Here is a 20246-nt window from a genome sequence, read left to right as displayed (position 1 = left end):
GCACTGTGTTTATAAAAGGAAAACAGGGGATAGACTTGCCCTTCACTGGAGGGCACGTCATATAGTCCTTGCCTTCTCTGAAAAACCTTCAGGCTAGCAGTAGTGACAGATGAACAGTTTATCATTAATTTCCCCTCTTTCATGCCTTCAATCCAAATGGTGCACATTCTCCACAGGGAGGCATCAAGCTCTTTGCCTCTATTTCTCTTGCTAACTCACACTGACTTATAAATCAAATGCAGATAAGAAGAGAGGGCAAATATAACTTTTTGTTTTCTCCTGGCCTATGCCCTCTTGCACAATACTGAGCTTTGACTGAAAGATTCTTCAAATTGTCCTGTGATTCATGGATTAAGGAGTTCTAAATGATGACAAAACAACAAAGAAAATTTGAGAGACAACATTTGTATATCGTGGCTTATAATTATAAGATTTGTGATTCCAGTGTTTGAAAGGATGATTTCCCTAAAATACGTGCCTAAGATGTTATTTTTCATGGTGAAAAAAACATCTGGAATATAAAGACCTCACATTCATTTAGCATGCCTAGGAATGCAGCAATCTTTAAAATGTTTCTTTAGTCTTATTTCGCCCCTTTACTATAAGAAGGTAGTTTCTTCACAAAACTTGAATTATACAAAAGCAGACCCTTTGTTATGATTTATTTACTTTCCTTGAATTGTTATATTTTATAACATCATGAGTGAAGTGCTTTGTAGAATATATTTTAAGTGTGGGATTTGATATACTTAGGTTTCAATACATGACAATTAATACTTTATATTTTTCAAAATGTGCCTGATACCTTGTCCATGGTGAATGCTTAATAAATATTCCATTTTTCAGAAGCTGAGATATTTGCAATACTCTTGATTTTTAGTACTGATGGTAATTTTATACTAATATTTAATATAGTTTAACTTTAAGGTTTCTGTTTTATTTTTCTTTGAAGTAAAAACCTATTTTATTTGAAAGAAAGATATTCACAGCTTTATTAGTATATATAAAATAGGAAGTTTTGGCTGGGGAAAGTGCATGGAAGTTAAATTATAACAAATCAATCTTGTACTAAAAGTAAACTCAAAACCACTAGGTGATACAATATGATTTAAAACTCATGAAAGCTAATATGATTATGACTATTGACAAATTACAATATTATTTTCTTGCAAAGCATGAAATATCAATGCTGTTAAATGAGTGCAAATGTTAATGTTCAAGGCTGCCTGCTGGCCTTTTGCTGGTGACATATCTAGGAATTCAGAAATATTTCATTTTCTATCTCCCTTTTCTAAGGCTGCAGGCCTCATATATAAATTACAACTGATGACAAAAGTGGAAGCTAACAGTGGCAAAATTAGGCCCAAAGGCAAAATAATTATATATACAGCCTTCGGCAGTAAGGGAGAGAGCCATCAATCAGCTCCCAATTATTCACTAGTTAATCAGCTCTGCCCTTCCTTTATTGAAGGGTTACAGTATAATTAAGTTGGCAGCATCCTTTTAATTCATCAAACATACAACACATGGCAGTGTTTGCTGCAATTGGGGGAACAGCACCTTTGTGAGTTTGACCCCAAGTACTGCTGGTGTAGATGAGGAAAACTTCAGAGGTAAGGGAGAAAATTTATGTGACAGCACAGCACTGAGATGGTGGTATCTTCATATACATGCCTGTGCTTAAAATACCTAAAAGGATAGGATATTTCTGAGCCCATTCAAATCCATAACACAAACCTTAAATATGTAAATTAATGGACAATATTTTTGTGTATTTATGGATGTGTAAATAGTACATAAAAATATTTTTGAAAAAAAGAGATATGGCTGATTTCTGACATGCATATAAACACTGACACCTTCAGAATACAACCTTTAGGAGAATACTAGTAGCCACTTATTCCAATGAAACTGCCATCATATAATCCATTTTGGAGTTAGAGTCTATAAATATTCTCTAAGAGCCAGTTTATGTGGCACATCAGAAAAATGATACAAATGACATTATGTTCACAGTTCTTGGTGTTTTATTTTGTTTTGATTTTTGTTCTTGAAAGTGCTTTTACTCTGTATAATTGCCCAATGTCTTTCAAAGTAAATTTTCTCTGTTTCCAAAAGTGCCTTCCAAAACTCCTCCCTATTGCCAATGTTCTAAAAAAGTTTAACAACCCCTGATGGTTACAATAGTTGCATTACTGTTATCCACAGGGCATCTTTCCCTTTATTGACTATAAATAGAATGACATATGGATATTTAAGATATGATGTGTTGTTTTGCAATTACTAGAGTTATAGGTTATTTTTTCATTTGGCTCAAAAGCAGTAACTGAATGTCACTTACTAGTGGCCAAGGTGCACAAAATTCGTGCACGGGGCGGGGAGGGGGTGTCCCTCAGCCTGGCCTGCATCCTCTCCAATCTGGGACCCCTGTGGGATCGGGCCTAAACCAGCAGTTGGACAACCCCCTCGCAATCTGGGACTGATGGTTCCTAACCGCTCACCTGCCTCCCTGCTTGATCTCCCTTAACCACTCTGCCTGCTGGCCTGCTTCCCCCCAACTGCACCCCCCCCCGCCAGCCTGATCACCCCCAACTGCCCTCCTCTCCTGGCCTGATCACCCCTAACTGCCTCTGCCACCATGGCTTTGTCCAGAAGGACATCTGGAAGGTCTCATGGTCTAATTAGCATATTACCCTTTTATTAATATAGATAGGATGTGACATACTGCCATAACTATAACATATCTACCAGTATTACTCTATGAGAATACATACTTCATGTGATAAGAAGGCATCTAATACATTACATTGTATATGTTGTAACTAGTAGGAAATACTGTATTCATAGCAATAATATACACCCTGTGACTTCCCTTCCTGGTTTGGGAATGGTTCCCCAGTTCTTTGAATGTTTCCTGACCCCTAATGTATTTTTTTTTGTCATTCAGTGTAACTTTATTTACTGTTTATTGCACATGATTTGAGGTATTTAATTTCTAACCACCAAAGATTCAAAGGACTATTTTTTCCATGAAGTTTAACATTAACATTAGTGAATTCATGTATTCATGTGTTTTTATTGTAAACATCTGAATTATTCACATTGTCATAGATCCTGAACTCATAAGCGTGGACCATGCACAGGCTGGCAGCAAGCCAGGAAGCCACTCTGCAAGCAAACAGATACTCTGCATAAGGAGAAAAGTCACAGCACAGCATTTAATGTCCAACCTGAGTCACCTCAGAATGTTATATATATTGACTTCTTAATTCATATAGTATCGGGAACTCAACTGCTTGGTTGGTGACGGGGTTGACCTGGTTTTGGGAGGATTATTCCTGAAATAATTAAGGAAAGGGGGGCTCAATCTTTCTTCTTGGTTGTTTGCTCCTCCCCAGCACCTTCATCTTTCTTCTCGTCCTCAGCTTCTTGGGCATCTTCTCCTTCACCTTCACCTCCTTCTTCCTCCTTTGCATCCTCAAATTCTTCCTTGGCACCTTCTTCCTCTTCCTCTCCTTTTTCTCAGCTTCTTCCTTCTCCTTCTCCTCCTCTTCAGCTTATCCTTCAGAAGGGGGTTCATCCTTAGCTTCCTCGGCTTTTGCAGCCTCAATGGTCTCTTCCACCTCGATCTGCTCCTCCTGGATGTGGCTGGTGTATTAAGAAGGAAAGGAGCGAGTGGACATCAAGTAGGAGCTGGTCTGTAAACCACCATAGGCAGATCGGCCAAAGACCTGGGAACTCTGGGAGAAGCCGCTGGCTATGCTTCCCATGCTGGTGAAACTGAGCCGGGTCTCCTCACCTTCCAAGAGTTTCCTGTAAGCTGAAATGTCCATGTCCAAAGCCATCTTCACATTGAGGAGGTCCTGGTTTTTTTTTAAATATCGTGCCATTTCACTCTTTGTAGTTCTCAACTCATTTTCTAATTTGTTGATTGTGTCCTGCATAGCACTAACGTCTGCATTCTGCTTATCCTCCAGCTCTTGCAGCTGTTTTCCCAGGGTTTTGTTCATGACCCAGCATGCTTCCATCTCCAGGGTCTTGGCCTTGAGCAGGCGGCGGCTCTCGTACACCTCGTCTTTGGCGGCGCAGCGTGTAGGTGTTCTTGGCAGCGCTCTCAGTCAGCACAGTGAAGCGGCTCTTATACCATTTTTCAGCATTCTGCATGTTCTTGTTCTTGGCAGCCAGCTTCACGTACTGGGCGCGGATGTCCTTGAGCATAGCGGAGAGGTCAGACTTGGGGAACACGTCCATCTCCATGGAGATCTGAGCATACTGGATCTGCGCCTGCAGCTAGGTGATCTCCTCTTTGTGCACCTTCTTCAGAAAGGCGATTTCGTCCATCAGGCTGTCGATGCACTTTTCCAGCTCAGCGCCGGTGAGAGCCGCCTCATCTGCACCTTTGCGCGCCTCCATCAGCCAGCCCTCTGCATCCTCCTGGTTCAGCACCTCTTTCTGGTAGCATGCCTGCAGGTTGCTCCCAGCCCCTTCGGAGCCCTGGTGCCTCCTAACTGCCCACTTCCCTGTCCTTGCCAGGGACAGGGCTCTGTAGGGCGGGGCACAGGTATCCCATTTTCATTAAAATGTTCAACCTGGGCCTGCTCCACTGGTGTCCGCAGGCAGCCTGGGGGCAGACAGTGATCCTGGAGACCCTGGCCACCCCCGCCTACCCAGGTCCCTGATCACCTCTTGGACCCCGCAGGCAACGTCAGTCGCTGCCCGCCGGGCCTGCCTGGTCCCTAGCGCTAACTGGACCCCACAGGCGATGTCAGGCGCTGCCCGTGCCGCCTGCCGGGGTTCCCGATCACCGCCTGGACCCTGTGGGCGAGGTTAGGCGCTGCCTGCCCTGCCTGCATATGCAAATTTACCCACCATCTTTGTTGAGTTTATTTGCATATCACTCCTGATTGGCTGTTGGCATAACGGAAGTACGGTCAATTAGCATCTTTCTCTTTTATTAGTGTAGATAAATTCACAAATATTTTATTTCATACCATTTTCTAAAATCTCTATCTAAATAGTTGCATCTTGTTTACAACGTGGAACTCAAAAATATTGTCTACCAAGAGTAATTCAATTAGAAATGATTCAAGAATATATCAGATATATTTTATAAGGTGGTTAATCTTACCGAGGACACATAAAACACATGCTCTCACACACAATGTGAAAATACTAGAACCAATGATACATTCATTAAATTAAGTAGTTTGAATCATGCATGAAACAACATGCAAGAAATATAAAAACTTGAGGGTTTCAGAATAAATGATAAATTGTTTTAGAGATAGTCTTTAATGTCCTCAATTTATTTATTTATTTATTTATTTATTTATTTATTTATTTAGTCCTTATCATAGATTTTTAAATTGAATTTATTGAGGTAACATTGGTTAATAAAATGATATAGATTTCAATTCTATAATGCATTATCTGTATATTGCATTGTGTGTTTATCACCCAAAGTCAAGTTTCTTTTCATCATCATTTATTGCCTTTTTACCCTCTCTTATCTCCTTCTACCCCACTTTCCCTCTGGTAATCACCATACTGCTGTCTGTCTATGAAGCTGTTTCTTTTTTGTTTGTTTTTGCTTAATCTCATCACCATTTTCTCCCAGCACCCAAACAACTCCCCCCTCTGACAGCTGTGAGTTTGTTTTCTGTATCTATGAGCTTGTTTCTATTTTGTTTTTTAGTTTATTTTTTTCATTAGATTCCACATATAAGTGAAACAATGTGATATTTATCTTTTTAAAGATAAATTTATTTTTATTTTATTTATTTAGTTAGTTATTTTATTCTTATTACAGATGTCTCCTTTTTTCCCGTTGACCTTCCCTCGCCATTCCCACCCCCCAGCACATGCCCTCACCCTGCTAGTGTCTGTGTCCATTGGTTATGCTTATATGCATGCATACAAGTCCTTTGGTTGATTTCTTACCTCCCCCAAACCTCCCCTCCATTCCCTCTGAGGTTTGACAGTCTGTTCAATGCTTCTCTGTCTCTGGATCTATTTTTGTTCATCAGTTTAGTTGTTCATTATATTCCACAAATTAGTGAGATCATGTGATATTTATCTTTCTTCAACTGGCTTATTTCGCGTAGCATAATGCTTTCCATGTCCATGCATGCCTTTGCGAATGGTAAGAGTTCCCTCTCTTTTAAAGCAGTGTAGTATTCCATTGTGTAGATGTACCACAGTTTTTTAATCCACTCATCTGCTGATGGGCACTAAGGCTATTTTAAAGTCTTAGCTATTGTAAATTGTGCTGCTATGAACATAGGGGTGCATATGTTCTTTCTGATTGATGTTTCTGATTTCTTGGGATATGGTCCTAAAAGTGGGATTACTGGATCAAATGGTAGTTCCATTCTTAATTTTTTGGGGAAACTCCATACTGTTTTCCACAGTGGCCGCACCAGTCTGCATTCCCACCAGCAGTGCATGAGGGTTCCTTTTTCTCCACATCCTCGCCAGCACTTGTCCTTTGTCGATTTGTTGATGATAGCCATTCTGACAGGTGTCGTTTTACTTTGCATCTCTCGGATGATTAGTGACTTTGAGTGTGTTTTATGTCTCTTGGCCTTCTGTATGTCTTCTTTTGAAAGGTGTCTATTTAGGTCCTTTGTCCATTTTTGATTGGACTGCTTATCTTCCTTTTGTTAAGTGGTATGAGTTCCCTATACATTTTGGAGATTAGGCCCTTATCAGATATAGCATTGGCAAATATGTTCTCCCATGCAGTGGGCTTTCTTTTTTTTTCTTTTTAAATTCTTTACTGTTTAAAGTATTACATTTAGTATTATATATGTTTCCTTTTTTCCCCATTGACCTCTCCCCGCCGCTCCCCAGCCCCACAGCACATGCCCTTGCCCTCCTAGTGTCTGTGTCCATTGGTTATGCTAATATGCATACATGCAAGTCTTTTGGTTAATCTCTATTCCCACACATGCACCTTACCCTGCCTTCCCTCTGAAGTTTGACAGTCTGTTTGATGCTTCTCTGTCTTTGGATCTACTAGTATTTTTGTTCATCAGTTCATGCAGTTCATCATATTCCACAAATGAGTGAGATCATGTGATATTTATCTTCGTTCACTGGCTTATTTCACTTAGCATAATGCTCTCCATGTCCATCCATGCTGTTGTGAATGGTAAGAGTTATTTCTTTTTTACAGCAGTATAGTATATTCCATTGTGTAAGTGTACTACAGTATTTTGATCCACTAATCTGCTGATGGGCACTAAGGTTGTTTCCAAATCTTAGCTATGGTGAATTGTGCTGCTAGGAACATAGAGGTGCATATATCCTTTCTGATTGGTGTTTCTGGTTTCTTGGGATATATTCCTAGAAGTGGAATCGCTGGGTCAAATGGGAGTTCCATTTTTCATTTTTTGAGAAAACTCCATACTGTTTTCCACAGAGGCTACACCAGTCTGTATTCCCACCAGCAATGCACTAAGGTTCCTTTTTCTTTGCATCCTCGCCAGCACTTGTCTTTTGTTGATTTGTTGATGATAGCCATTTTGACAGGTGTGAGATAGCATCCCATTGTCGTTTTGATTTGCATCTCTCTGATGATTAGTGACTTTGAGCATATTTTCATATGCCTCTTGGCCTTCTATATGTCCACTTTTGAAAAGTGTCTGTTTAGGTCCTTTGCCCATTATTTGATTGCATTGTTTATCTTCTTTTGTTAATATGTCTGAGTTCCCTATAAATTTTGGAGATTAAAACCTTATCAGAGATAACATTGGCAAATATGTTCTCACATGCAGTGGGCTTTCTTGTTGTTTTGTTGATGGTTTCTTTTGCTGTGCAGAAGCTTTTTATTTTGATGTAGTCCCATTTGTTTATTTTCTCCTTAGTTTTCATTACCCTAGGAGCTGTGTCAGTAAAGATATTGCTACAACATATGTCTGATATTTTGCTGCCTATGGATTCTTCTAAGATTTTTATGGTTTCCCAACTTACATTTAAGTCCTTCATCTATTTTCAGTTTATTTTTGTGTATGGTCTAAGTTGGTGGGCTGGTTTCATTTTTTTGGATCTATCTGTCCATTTTTTTCAATGCGATTTATTAAAAAGACTAGAGGCCCGGTGCACGAAATTCGTGCACTGGCAGGGGAGGTGTGTTCCTCATTCCCTGTGGGATCGGGCCTAAACAGGCAGGGATCAGGCCTAAACAGGCAGTCGGACATCCCTTTCATAATTCGGGACTGCTGGCTCCCAACTGCTTGCCTGACTGCCTGATTGCCCCTAACCACTCACCTGCCAGCCTGATTGATGCCTAACTGTTCCCCTGCCTTCCCAATCATCCCCAACTGCCCTCCCCTGACAGCCTGGTCACCCCCAAATGCCCTCCCTTGCATATTCCCTCTTTATTAGATAGGCTTTTTTCTTTAACATATTGGACAGTGTACCTGCTGTGGTCTTGACAAACCAGTAAAAATGTAAACCCAAACTAAAAGTGTCATAAAATAAACTCCTTAAACAGGAATTTCATGAGACCTTGGAAAGGTGATATCATGTGGTTGTTGGGCTTATATTTGAATAAGTAGAAGGTTTATAGGTGATTTAACACTTTTTCATATTTTCTAAAAGTTTCCTTTTCTTTTATAAATAATAGACATGTAATCAACTGTCCATCTTTCCCTCCAAAAATTATTTTGAAAGGGCAAAGTCAATTGGAGCCAAGTCTGTTAAGTAATGTAAGATGGAAGGTTTTTTCACATAGAGGTCTACTAACACTGTACTTATCCATTTCCCACAAACTTTTGGCCCATTTTTTCCCTTCTGCTAGAAATACTCCTTCCAAGATGCCTTTCTCCTCTTAATAATCTCAATCCTCTCTACCTATGAAACTTCTACTGGGCCCTTTGAGGGTTGGCCAAGTCTCTGTGGCCCTCTCCCCATCCTTGCAGCCAGATCTGTTTGCTCCTTCCTCAGTGTTCCCAGTGTGCCATGGACACAGCTCCAGCACAGTCCACACATGCAACCTGTTGTCACCATTTCCTGGGAACATCCTGTCCTATTCTCTTCCCTTTATAGGGGAATCAAGCTGGAGTTTTGCAGGTTGGGAAGAAGCTGGCACCGGCTGAAAGTGGAATGTGCCTAGAGGGGTGCAGACGCTTCCCAGCCAACAGGCCTACAGCCCGGGTTATGGCTGGGAGTGGATCACATTGGAGAGGCGAGCCCACAGCCCTGGCCACAGCTGGAAGCGGAACACGCTGAGAGGGGTACAGGTGTCTCCCAGCCAAGAGCTTACGGCCAGGGCCACAGCTGGGAGCAGATCATGCCTGGGAGGCACGGCTGCCTCCCAGGCCCACAGCCATGGCTGTGGCTGAAAGCTGAACATGCCGAGAGGGGCGCAGGCACCTCCCAGACAACAGGCCTAAGGCCCGCGTCATGGCTGTGAGCGGATTGCGCTGAGAGGGACGCAGGCACCTCCCAGGTGATAGGCCTAGGCCCTGGCGGCGGCTGAAAGTGGAGCATGCAGACAGGGGCGTGGCTGCCTCCCAGGCCCACAGTCCTGGCCGAAGCTGGAAGCAAAACACACTGAGAGGGGCACAGGCACCTCCCAGCTGACAGGCCTACAGCCCTGGCCACAGCTGGGAGTGGATTGCGCCCGGGAGGCGCGGCTGCCTCCCAGGCCCACAGCCATGGCTACAGCTGAAAGTGGAATGCACGGAGAGGGGCGCAGGTGCCTCCCAGCCAACAGGCCTAAGGCCTGGGCCATGGCTGGGAACGGATTGCACTGGAGAGGCGTGGCTGCCTCCTAGGCCCACAGCCCTGGCCTTGGCTGGAAGCAAAACACACTGAGAGGGGCATGGGCGTCTCCCAGCTGACAGGCCTACGACCTGGGTCACTGCTGGGAGCTGATGGCGCCAGAGGGCGTGGCTGCCTTGCAGGCCCCTGGCCCGGGCCGGGGTTGGAAGTGGATCTCGTGGAGGGAGGGTCCGGCTGCTTTCCAGGCCCATGGCCCCGGGCCAGGGCTAGAAGCGGATCACAGGAGGGGGTTTGGGGGAGCACGGGAGCCTCCCAGGTGGACGGTCAGGGCTGCGGCTGGGAGCAGATTACACCAGGGATGCGCGGGCTGAGGCTAGTAGCAGATCGTGCCAGGGGCATGGCCACCTCCCAGGCCTACAGCTTGGGCCGCTCTGCTGGCTCTCACCGGCAGCCCTCCCTGGGACTGGGGGGTCTCCGGCGGGCCTGAGAGGACTGGGCGCCACCATCTTATGTCGATGGGCACCGCCATTTTTGTTGTGGAGTGATGATTAATTTGCATATTACTCTATTATTAGATAGGATTGTCTTGACTTTTTCATACACCAATAATGAACTTAAAGAGAAATATTAAAAAAAAAACACACTCATTTACCATTGCAACAAAAAAGTTAAGATACCTAGAAATAAATTTAACTAAAGAGGTAAAAGACCTGTACTTGGAAAACTACAGGACATGGTAAAAAGAGATAGAGGAAGGCAAACAAATGGAAGAATACTAGTATACCCTGTTCATGGATTGGTAGAATCAACATCATTAAAATTTTCATACTACCCAAAGCAATCCACAGATTCAATGCAATCCTCATTAAAATACCAATGGCATATTTCACAGACCTAGAACAAATTCTCCAAAAATTCATATGGAATAAAAAAAGACCCCAAATAACTGCAGCAATCCTGACAAAGAAGAACAATAAAAAACAAACTTCAAATAACTACAAAATTAATCATGCAAAAGAGATAGAAGAGAATGAGTGAGTGAATGAATATAAATACCAGATATCAAGCTATATTATAAAGCCACTGTCCTGAAAACTGCCTGGTATTGGCACGAGAACAGACATAAACCAGTACACCAATGGAACAGAATAGAGACCCCAGAAACTGACCCAAACCATTATGCTCAAGTAATATTTGACAAAGGAGGCAAGAGCATACAATGTGATATTTGTCTTTTGCTGACTGGTTAATTTGGAAATTGTTTTTTGACTGTCCACCTGTTCTGTATCTTTTTTTGAAATCATCATATCATTTCATTTATTTATTATAATATACTTTTTATTATTGATGGTATTACAGATATTTCCTCATATCTTCACTACCCTATTTCCCATGTCTATGGGCTATGCATATATGTATATAAGTTCTTTGGTTTATCTCTCATTGTCCCCTCACTCCCACATCAAGGTATTTCAGTTGGTTCCATTTTTTAAAAATACTCACCCGAGGATATGTTTTTACTGATCTTAGAGAGCGAGGAAGAGAGAGAAAAAAAAAGAAAGAGAGAGAGAGAGAGAGAGAGAGAGAGAGAGAGAGAGAGAGAGAGAGGAAGAAAGAAAGAAAGAAAGAAAGAAAGAAAGAAAGAACGAAAGAAAGAAAGAGAAAGAGAGAAAGAGAAAGAAAGAAAGAACGAAAGAAAGAAAGAAAGAAAGAGAGAAAGAGAAAAAGAGAGAAAGAAAGAAAGAAAGAAAGAAAGAAAGAAAGAAAGAAAGAAAGAAAGAAAGAAAGAAAGGAGAAAGAAGAGAAAAACATCAATTGATTGCATGGAACCCAAAACCTAGATATGTGCCCTGACTAGGTATTGAACCCACAACCTTTTGGTGTATGGAACAATACCCCAACCAACTGAGCCACCTGGCCAGCCACTTGTTCTTTTAATACATACTAAGAAACTTGAAGGTAAGAATGTTTGTGATGCCTCTTTCCCTCCCCTAGGTCCTCAAATGACAGCTTGAACATAATAAGGAAACTAAAAGCATTCATTGAATGAATGAATGAGTGAATGAGTGAGTGAATGAATATAAACAACACATGTGAAAACTTAGTTCAGCAGCTACTACTAATAGAAGGATTCACTCAGCTTGGAAGTTACTTATATTGCTGAGATGCACAATAAAAAACAAACTTCAAATAACTACAAAATTAATCATGCAAAAGAGATAGAAGAGAAGGCCCAACAGTTTTAAAAGTGTGACATTTTAATTTCAAATTTAAAATAGTAGTGTATTTTTAATTCCTAAATATAATACCTTGGTTTTGTCCTTAATAAAATTGATTTAATTGAATTTTGCCTACTTGACCAATAAGATTTCTATTTTTTCTAGGTTGTTATGTACAAATTTAATGGATTCATTTCCTAATATTCCATAGATATACAAATTAAACCTATAGGCACCTGCTTTTTTATTTCAAAAAATAAATAGATTCAACTTAGTTCCTATTCAAATTACTAGTATTATCTATCCTGGATTCTTCCTATACATTGAGTTGCCTTTCGGAATTCATTTTATTTTCTTCTTAATAGAGATAAATATTTATAAAATAACCATTAAAAAACCCTTGACTTTTGGAAATTAAAAAAAACAAAACAACAACACTAGTGTGCCTTTACTATTTAATGAGCAATTATCCCCCTGATATTTTTCTTAGTCCTAATAAATTCCAGGAAGTACTTTCCCTAATGTCTTTTGCAAGTTGCTGGTTTTCACTTTTTTATTATACTGGCCTTCACTGAATTTCAGGGTAGGTTAGTCTATCTGCCATATGTAGTAGTTTTTTTTTATTAATTTTAATTTCCAGTCCATTCCTAAAAAGAGTCCAGTTACCAAATTATTTTCAATTCATTGTCATATTTTATAAAATGTCACTCAAACACATGTGAAGAGAAAAACTTTGCTTATCTTTTTTTAATATCTTGGTCACCATATGTGATTGGATTTATAAGTAAGAACCTGTATAAAACTTGTAGAGAGAGGCCAGATGAGCCCCGCCACAGGAAGACACCTGGCCCAGGGTCAGCAGGAAGATCTGTGCAGCTGAAAAATGGTTTTACAAGATGCCTGCAGAGTAGGTGGAGGTTCCATCCGCTTGCTTCCAGCACTAAACCAGACTTATGGCTAAACTTCAGATCGATCAACTTGGAAGACAAGTTGCAGAATAGTTTTCCTGAAGTATTGAGAGCGCAGAGCATGGAGGAAGGACAGGAGGAAATGCAGAGAGGGTAAACCTACTCTTGGGGGTGCACAGCTAGGAAGCAAGGGGAATATTGTGGCAGGGGAGCCCCACCCCCTGGTATTGTGGATTCTTAGCCCTGTACAGGGATCCCCAATACAGAGCAACAGAGAAGGGAATGGGACCCCTCCTAGCATTGGGCATTGGGAATCAGTGGTGATTCAGTCCACCTGGAAGAGTTGGACTGCACCATCCCAGGCAAAGAGAAATTTCTTTGTTAAAACACCAACATGGAGTGTTCGCTCCAATCTTTGTCTGTGGGAGGGGTCACCAGGAAAGCAAGAGGCTGGTGGAGGGTTTTGATGGGTACACCCAGGCAGTGACTCTGAGGGTCCCTCTATTCTCTGGAAGAGCTTTGGGAAGAGAGCCAGACGGGAACTGGACAGTGTGGCTTGGGAAAGAAGATCGAATTTCCCACCTCCAGCACATGGGCAGCGGCCCTCCCCACATCTGCAGAACTGCTGAGTCTGCCCCATCCTGCTGTGACCTGAGACAAGGGAAAGCAGCACTGACCTGGAGATCTGTGCCTGTACTGCTTTATCTGACTTGGCACAGAGAATTCGGACATTTGGCCCAGTTGGATGCCCCACAAAGTGGGGGCCGGCGGAAAGATTGGATTACCAAGTAGGGCTGAATTTTAAATTTTTATGTATTTACGTATTTATTTTTATATTTTTATTCCTTCCTACTTGGTGTGGCTGCAAGGGGGAACCAAGAAGCCAGTCAGAGCTGAAGCATTGAGACTATCTCTCAGGTGAACTTTTGTTCATGCCACAGATGAGCAAGTGCTGAGACCTTCAGCTGCATTGTAGGGAATCAGATCCCAGCTCCCCAGCTAGGTCAACCAGCATGGCCCTCAGAAGGATAGGAAGAGCTTGTCCATCTTCTATAGGATTTTGGCACCATACCCAACTTGATCCACTCTGGCCAGGTCCCTGATACCCGTGCAGAGTACAGTTCCATGAGAGAAGGGAGAGCAGCGAGAGCAAAAAATTTCATGGTGTGCGAAAAGCAGAAGACCCAGTCTCTGGGCTCAGGAGGCCCGACCCAACAGACTACCTGGGGCTGAGACATGGGGAACTTCAGTAAGCTTGCCAAGAACCAGGCAGGGACAGAAAACTGAATTTGGCTTACACCAGAGAATCCCCGGGAGGCCCATGACCAGTATACCATGTGGCCAGATTTGGACAACATTGGAGCAAATTTCAGTGAGCTCCAAAAATAGCAGACTGAAAGTGAAATTGCAGCAGGAACAAAAATGTATGTAGGTGAGCTCCCCTTTTTTTTAATCTTTATTTTTTTCTTTTATATATTTTTAAAAAAATATATTTTATTGATTTTTTTACAGAGAGGAAGGGGGAGGGATAGAAAGTTAGAAACATCGATGAGAGAGAAACATCAATCATCTGCCTCCTGCACACCCCCTACTAGGGATGTGCCCGCAACCAAGGTACATGCTCTTGACCTGAATCAAACCCGGGACCCTTCATTCCACAGGCCGACGTTCTATCCACTGAGCCAAACCGGTTAGGGCTATATTTCTTTTTAAATTTATTTTTCTTATATATTTTCTTTCATATATCTTCCTTCCCTCTTTTATTTTATTTAATTTTCCCTTTCTCTTTTCTGTTTTTATTTATTTTTTGGTTTTTATTTTCCTATTCTATATTTTATTTTATTCATTATTATTACTTCTAAGAATATTATTTCATTTGTTATTTTTTCTGTTCCTTTTTATCCTTTTTCTTTTCTCTTTCTTCTGTTCGTACATATTCTCTTTTTCTCATTTATTTTTAAATTAAATTTATTGGGGTGACATTGGTCAACATGAACATATAAGTTTCAGGTGTGGCTTTCTATGTTACAAGATCTGTATATTGCACCATGTGCCCACCACCCAAACTCAAATCTTCTCCTGTCACTATATATTAGAACCCTCTTCTCCCCCAGCCCCTTCCCTCTGGCAACCACCACACTGCATTTTGTAACGAGTTTCAGTTTATATCCCACATAAGATTGAAATCATATGGTTCTTAGCTTTTTTGGACTGAGTTATTTCACTTAGCATAATATTCAAATAGTGTTATTTCATCCTTTCTTATGGCTGAGTAGTATTCCATTGTGTCTATGTACCACATTTTCCTTTTCCAGTGCTTTATTGTAGGACACGTTGGTTGTCTCCATGTTTTGGCCACCATGAATAATGCTGCAGTGATCAGAGGGGTACATATATCTTTGTGAATACACGATTTCAAGGTTTTCACCTATATACCCAGGAGAGGGATTGCTGGGTCATATGGGAGCTCTCTTCTTAATTTTTTGAGGATTCACCAAACTACTTTCCATAGTGGTTGTACCACTTTACATTCCCACCATCAGTGAATGAAGGTTCCCTTTTTTTCCACAACCTCTCCAACACTTGTTATTGCTTGTCTTGTTACTCCAACAGGTATAAGGTGGTATCTTATTATAGCTTAATTTGCATTTCCCGTATTGCCAATGAGGTTGAACATCTTTTCATATATCTATTGGCTTTTCATATTTCTTCTTGGGAAAGGTGTATTTTCAGGCCCTCTTCCCACTTTTTGATTGAGTTGTTTGTTTGGTGTTGAGTTTTATGAATTCTTTATATATTTTAGAAATTAAACCTTTGTCAGAGCTACTTCTTGCAAATATGCTCTCCCATTTGGTTGGCTGCCTCTTTGTTTTGTTTTAAGTTTCTTTTGCTGTACAGAAGCATTTTAGTTTGATATAGCCCCATTCATTTATTTTTCTCTTTACTTCCCTTACTTTTATGGCCAAAGTCATAAAATGTTGTCTACAACCAAGGTCCATAGGTTTGATACCTCTATTTTCTCCTACATAACTTATTGTTTTGGGTCTTACATTTAGATCTTTGACCCATTTTGAATTACATTTTTTTACATGGGGTCAAACTGTAATCCAATTTCATTCTTTTGCATGTGGCTTTCCAGTTTTCCCAGCACCATTTATTGAAAAGATTATCTTTATTCCATTGTGTGTTTCTGGCTCCTTTGTCAAAAATTATCTTTTCATATACATGTGGTTTTATAGCTGGGCTTTCTAGTCTGGTTCCACTGATCTGTGGGTCTGTTTCTCTGCCAATACCTTGCTCTTTTGATTATCGTAACTCTGTAGTATAATTTGAAGTAAGGTAGCATAATACCTCCAGCTTCATTCTTTTTTCCCCCTCTGGATTATTTGGCTCTTTGGGGTCTTTTGTGGTCCCATAGAAATCTGATGATTTCTCATTCTATTTATTTAAAAATGACATTGGGATTTTGATGGGAATTGCATTAAATCTGTATACTAGTATGGTTTTGGGTAATAAGATCATTTTAACTATGTTGATTCTTCCAATCCATGAACACAGGATATTTTTCCATTTTGTTGTGTCTTTTTCAATATCTTTACTGCATTGTAATTTTCGGTATATAGGTCTTTAACATTCTTTGTCAAGTTTTTCCTAGGTATTTTATTCTATTGGTTGCAATTGCAAAATAAATTTGTTTTTTTCATTTATTATTCTGAAGTTTTGTTGTTAGTATATAGGAAGGCAATGGATTTTTGCACATTGATTTTGTATACTACAAATTGACTGTATTTGTTTATTGCTTCTAATATCTTTTGGTAGAGTCTTTAGGGTTTTCTACATACAGAATCATGCCATCTGCAAAAAGTGACAGTTTTACTTATTCCTTCCCTATTTGGATGGCTTTATTTCTTTATCTTGCCTTATTGCTCTGGCTAGGATTTCCACCTCTATGTTGAATCAGAGAGGTGAGAGTGGACATCCTTATCTTTTTTCTGATCTTAGAAGAAAAGCTTTCAGTTTTCACCATTGAGTATAATATTTATTGAGGATTTGTCATATATGGCCTTTATTATGTTGAAGTACTTTTCTTCTATTATTTTATTGAGTGTTTTAATCATTAAATGAATATTTGTTGGAGTAAGTTTCTCCTTGATTCTGCTCAACTACACCAACTGTGGGGTGTACAGGTCCTTCTCTGCCAGGAGCTATACCCCCATGGTCACTGGGTAGTGGATTAAGAAGACATGAGAAGTCATAGTTATATAAGAGAGTCTTTATTGCAGACTAAGTAGCCATTGCTAACATGGAGTCATCAGAAAAATTAGTTCTTCAAAGTAGCCTTACAAAGTACACTACACACAGTGGTTGCAGCCACAGCCATTGCCACACATAGCAGCCCAGCCCTACATAAAGCAACCTCTTACATAGGAACCATAGGAGCCAGCCACCTTCTGGTCAGCAGCACACTCTTATACTAGTTCAGACAAAAGAGGCTTCTTGCCAAATAGTGACATCAATATTTGGGTTATAGAAACGTACACCTGCACAGTGCATACAGTAAGATTGCTGTGTCCTTGCCTTTGCACCTGCATATGGTAACTTGGCCTTGAACATCCAGTTTACTCTGGACAGGGCCCTTACACAAAAATTGGCCTTGAAAATCAGGTGTACTCTGATTAGGGTTCCCACATTCCACCCCTTATGCCAGATGGTCTTCTAAGGGTACCTTGGCCTATTTGCCAACTCCTTGGACAGAGAGTCTACAACAGCAATGCAAACTACAACATGTTATGACTAGTACTCCAGCCCCAATAGCAATACTCACAAATGTCTAGCACCATGCTCCTGACAATATATCCTACCAATGTCAGAGAGGGTTATGGAGAAAGGCTTGTATGGTTTGTACTTCACTATCTATCTCTTGTAGGGCATTGGTTATATTGCTAGGGCTGGATTAAGGAGTGCGACTGTAACTTATAGTCATACTTGCTTCCTTAAGAGGATAGGTGGGGCCACCCATGGCCCTTCTCCTGTAACAGACCATGGCCAGGTCCACACTCCCTTTTCCCCTCTGCCAAGAAGGAAGGCCTTGGGTTGCAACAGTTTATCTGTTGCTTTCAAGTGCACATGCAGTGTCTGAGCACACCTCCACATATATTTGTGTAGCCTAATCTTTTAGGCTAGGTGGGTCCACCCTTAGGTGGAGCTCCCATTTCCTGTCCCCCCATGGGGTGATGACCTACTAGCTACTGTTGCTCAAGCCATCATGACAACTACATAGTGAAACCTGTAAAAACAGCCCAGCTGGCTGTTGTAATGGCCAAGAGGCTACTTTGCCCAGCATCTGAATCAAACTACATAGTTCATCAGTATCTAAATGGACAGTAACAGCTGTCCATGTAGCAGGGTTCCCTCTTACTAGACCCATCCATACACTACATGATCTCCGGGAGAGGTGGTGTACCCTCTTGGAATGAACTAGGGGGTAGTTCCTCCATAGGAGCTTTATCCCTTGACAGGGTCTCATATGTCACAGAACCCAACAGGGTTTGTAATTCCTGTGACAGAGGGATGGTACTCACCGCTGCCCTCTGTTCTAAATAGGCCCCCCTACTTTGCTAAAGTTGGGGTTTGTGCCACTCCCAACATGGGCATGGCCACATAAGCCTGCAAGACAGAACACATGGCTGCCAACTGTCTCTCAACAAGAGAGTATTGATTCCCAGTTTTTTTTTTTTTTCTATAACTGGGACTAAAACCAGATGGATACCTTTTTCCATCTACTTAGGTGACTGCCTTCTTGGCAGCTAGGTACCCTTCTCCATTTCTGGGGTTCAACCATACGTTGCCCCCTTCAAGGACAACTGACACATGGCCATAACAACCATGCCAAGTAGGGACTTGGACACTTGCCAATGCCCCAAAAGGCCAATATAGGTCTGTAGACCAACATAGGTCTGTCATAGGCTATGGCAGCTACATTCAAATTATATAAGAGAATCAGAGATTAGCACAACAGTATTAAGACAATGGAACATTGGTACTGTGGCCGCTCCAGGCAGCCAAATCCTGTGCAATCAAACCATGGCAAATGGTAGGTCTATGGAAACATCCTTGAGGGAAGGTGAATAAAGTCCACTGTTGACCCTCCCATTTAAAAGCAAACTGTCATTGACTCTCTGGAGCCCTGTCCATGGGAAGAGAGCACTAGCCAAATCCATCATGTAGGGCATTGCTCCAGTACCAGTGTAAGGCAATCTATGCGATCCACTATAACCTGCACCGCGAATTGTAAAAGGAGAGTCACTTTATTAAGTTCTCTGCAATCCACAGTCAGTTGCCAGGTGCCATCAGGCTTTGTCACTGGCTATCCTGGAAAATTGTAGGGGCTGTGTGTGGTGGACGATCCTTATCTTCTCTAGCTATAATACTATCTGTAGCAATCTCCCTAAGATGCACTCTGGTATGGGAGACATTTGTCTGCCGCACACAGACAGCTCACCCTACCAGTCTACATGAGTAACTTGACCCGCACATCTATCCGGGCTACTACAGAGCAAACTGCAGTCTGCACCAGCAGTTTTAACATATGGCCTTCAGGCTCCCCTAACTAGGTGTCTTGGCCTATTCCTCTGTCTAGGAGATTAGTCCTGGAGGTGCTCTGGTCCAGGAGGAATGCCTTCCCTCTGCACTCTCCAGGATGGCTGCTCTACCAGTAACTGCCTCTGGGGGGCCAGAAGCACGTCACTGGATAGCTGATCTATTTTTCTCCCTTTTAACCCCTGCCTGACTTCTAAGTTAGCCAGCAAGCCAAACACTGCTTCAGGGAGAATAGAATCTTCATGCGCATTGCAAAATGGCAGCAGCTGGGGCTCCAGGCCCCGCTGCCATCTTTTGCCTGCTCTTGTTCTTCTGCAGCAGCTAGGGATGCACTCCATTGCCTGGGTAGTGGCTGCTGCTGTGAAGCTTAGCTCCCTCTTTGCCTTCATCCTGCTCCCTGAAGCTCAGTTTCTCCCAGGCTGCACTGCTCCCCATCTCTCCTCTGGGATCCCGTCCATAAAGGACACCAATGTCTCATCCACAGCCACAAGCATTACCTCGTCCTGTTCCCAATTCCCTGGCGAGGTCCAAGGCATCAGAACCACTACTGCTGGATACCACAGCCAGGTCGTGGAAACATGACCTGTGGCACGGCGGAAAAGGCACTTACATCTGGATCCTGTTCATGATGCCAATTGTCTGAGTACTTACTCCTTTACCCTGCTCACTACGCCAATTGTTGGAGTAAGTCTCTCCTTGATCCTGCTTGACTGCACCAACTGTTGGGTGCACAGGTCCTTCTCTGCCAGGGGATGTACCCCCATGGATGCCGGGTGGTGGATGAAAAATA

At 41.9% G+C, this 20246-nt stretch overlaps 1 pseudogene; it reads right to left on the bottom strand.

The window, feature by feature from the left end:
- Window positions 1-351: 351 nt before the first annotated feature.
- Window positions 352-9980, bottom strand: LOC103298565 (neurofilament light polypeptide-like; annotated as a pseudogene).
- Window positions 9981-20246: the final 10266 nt, after the last annotated feature.

Source organism: Eptesicus fuscus, chromosome 1 (genome assembly GCF_027574615.1).
Source record: "Eptesicus fuscus isolate TK198812 chromosome 1, DD_ASM_mEF_20220401, whole genome shotgun sequence".
Lineage (NCBI taxonomy): Eukaryota > Metazoa > Chordata > Mammalia > Chiroptera > Vespertilionidae > Eptesicus > Eptesicus fuscus.
This window is presented reverse-complemented; position numbering and strand designations above follow the sequence as displayed.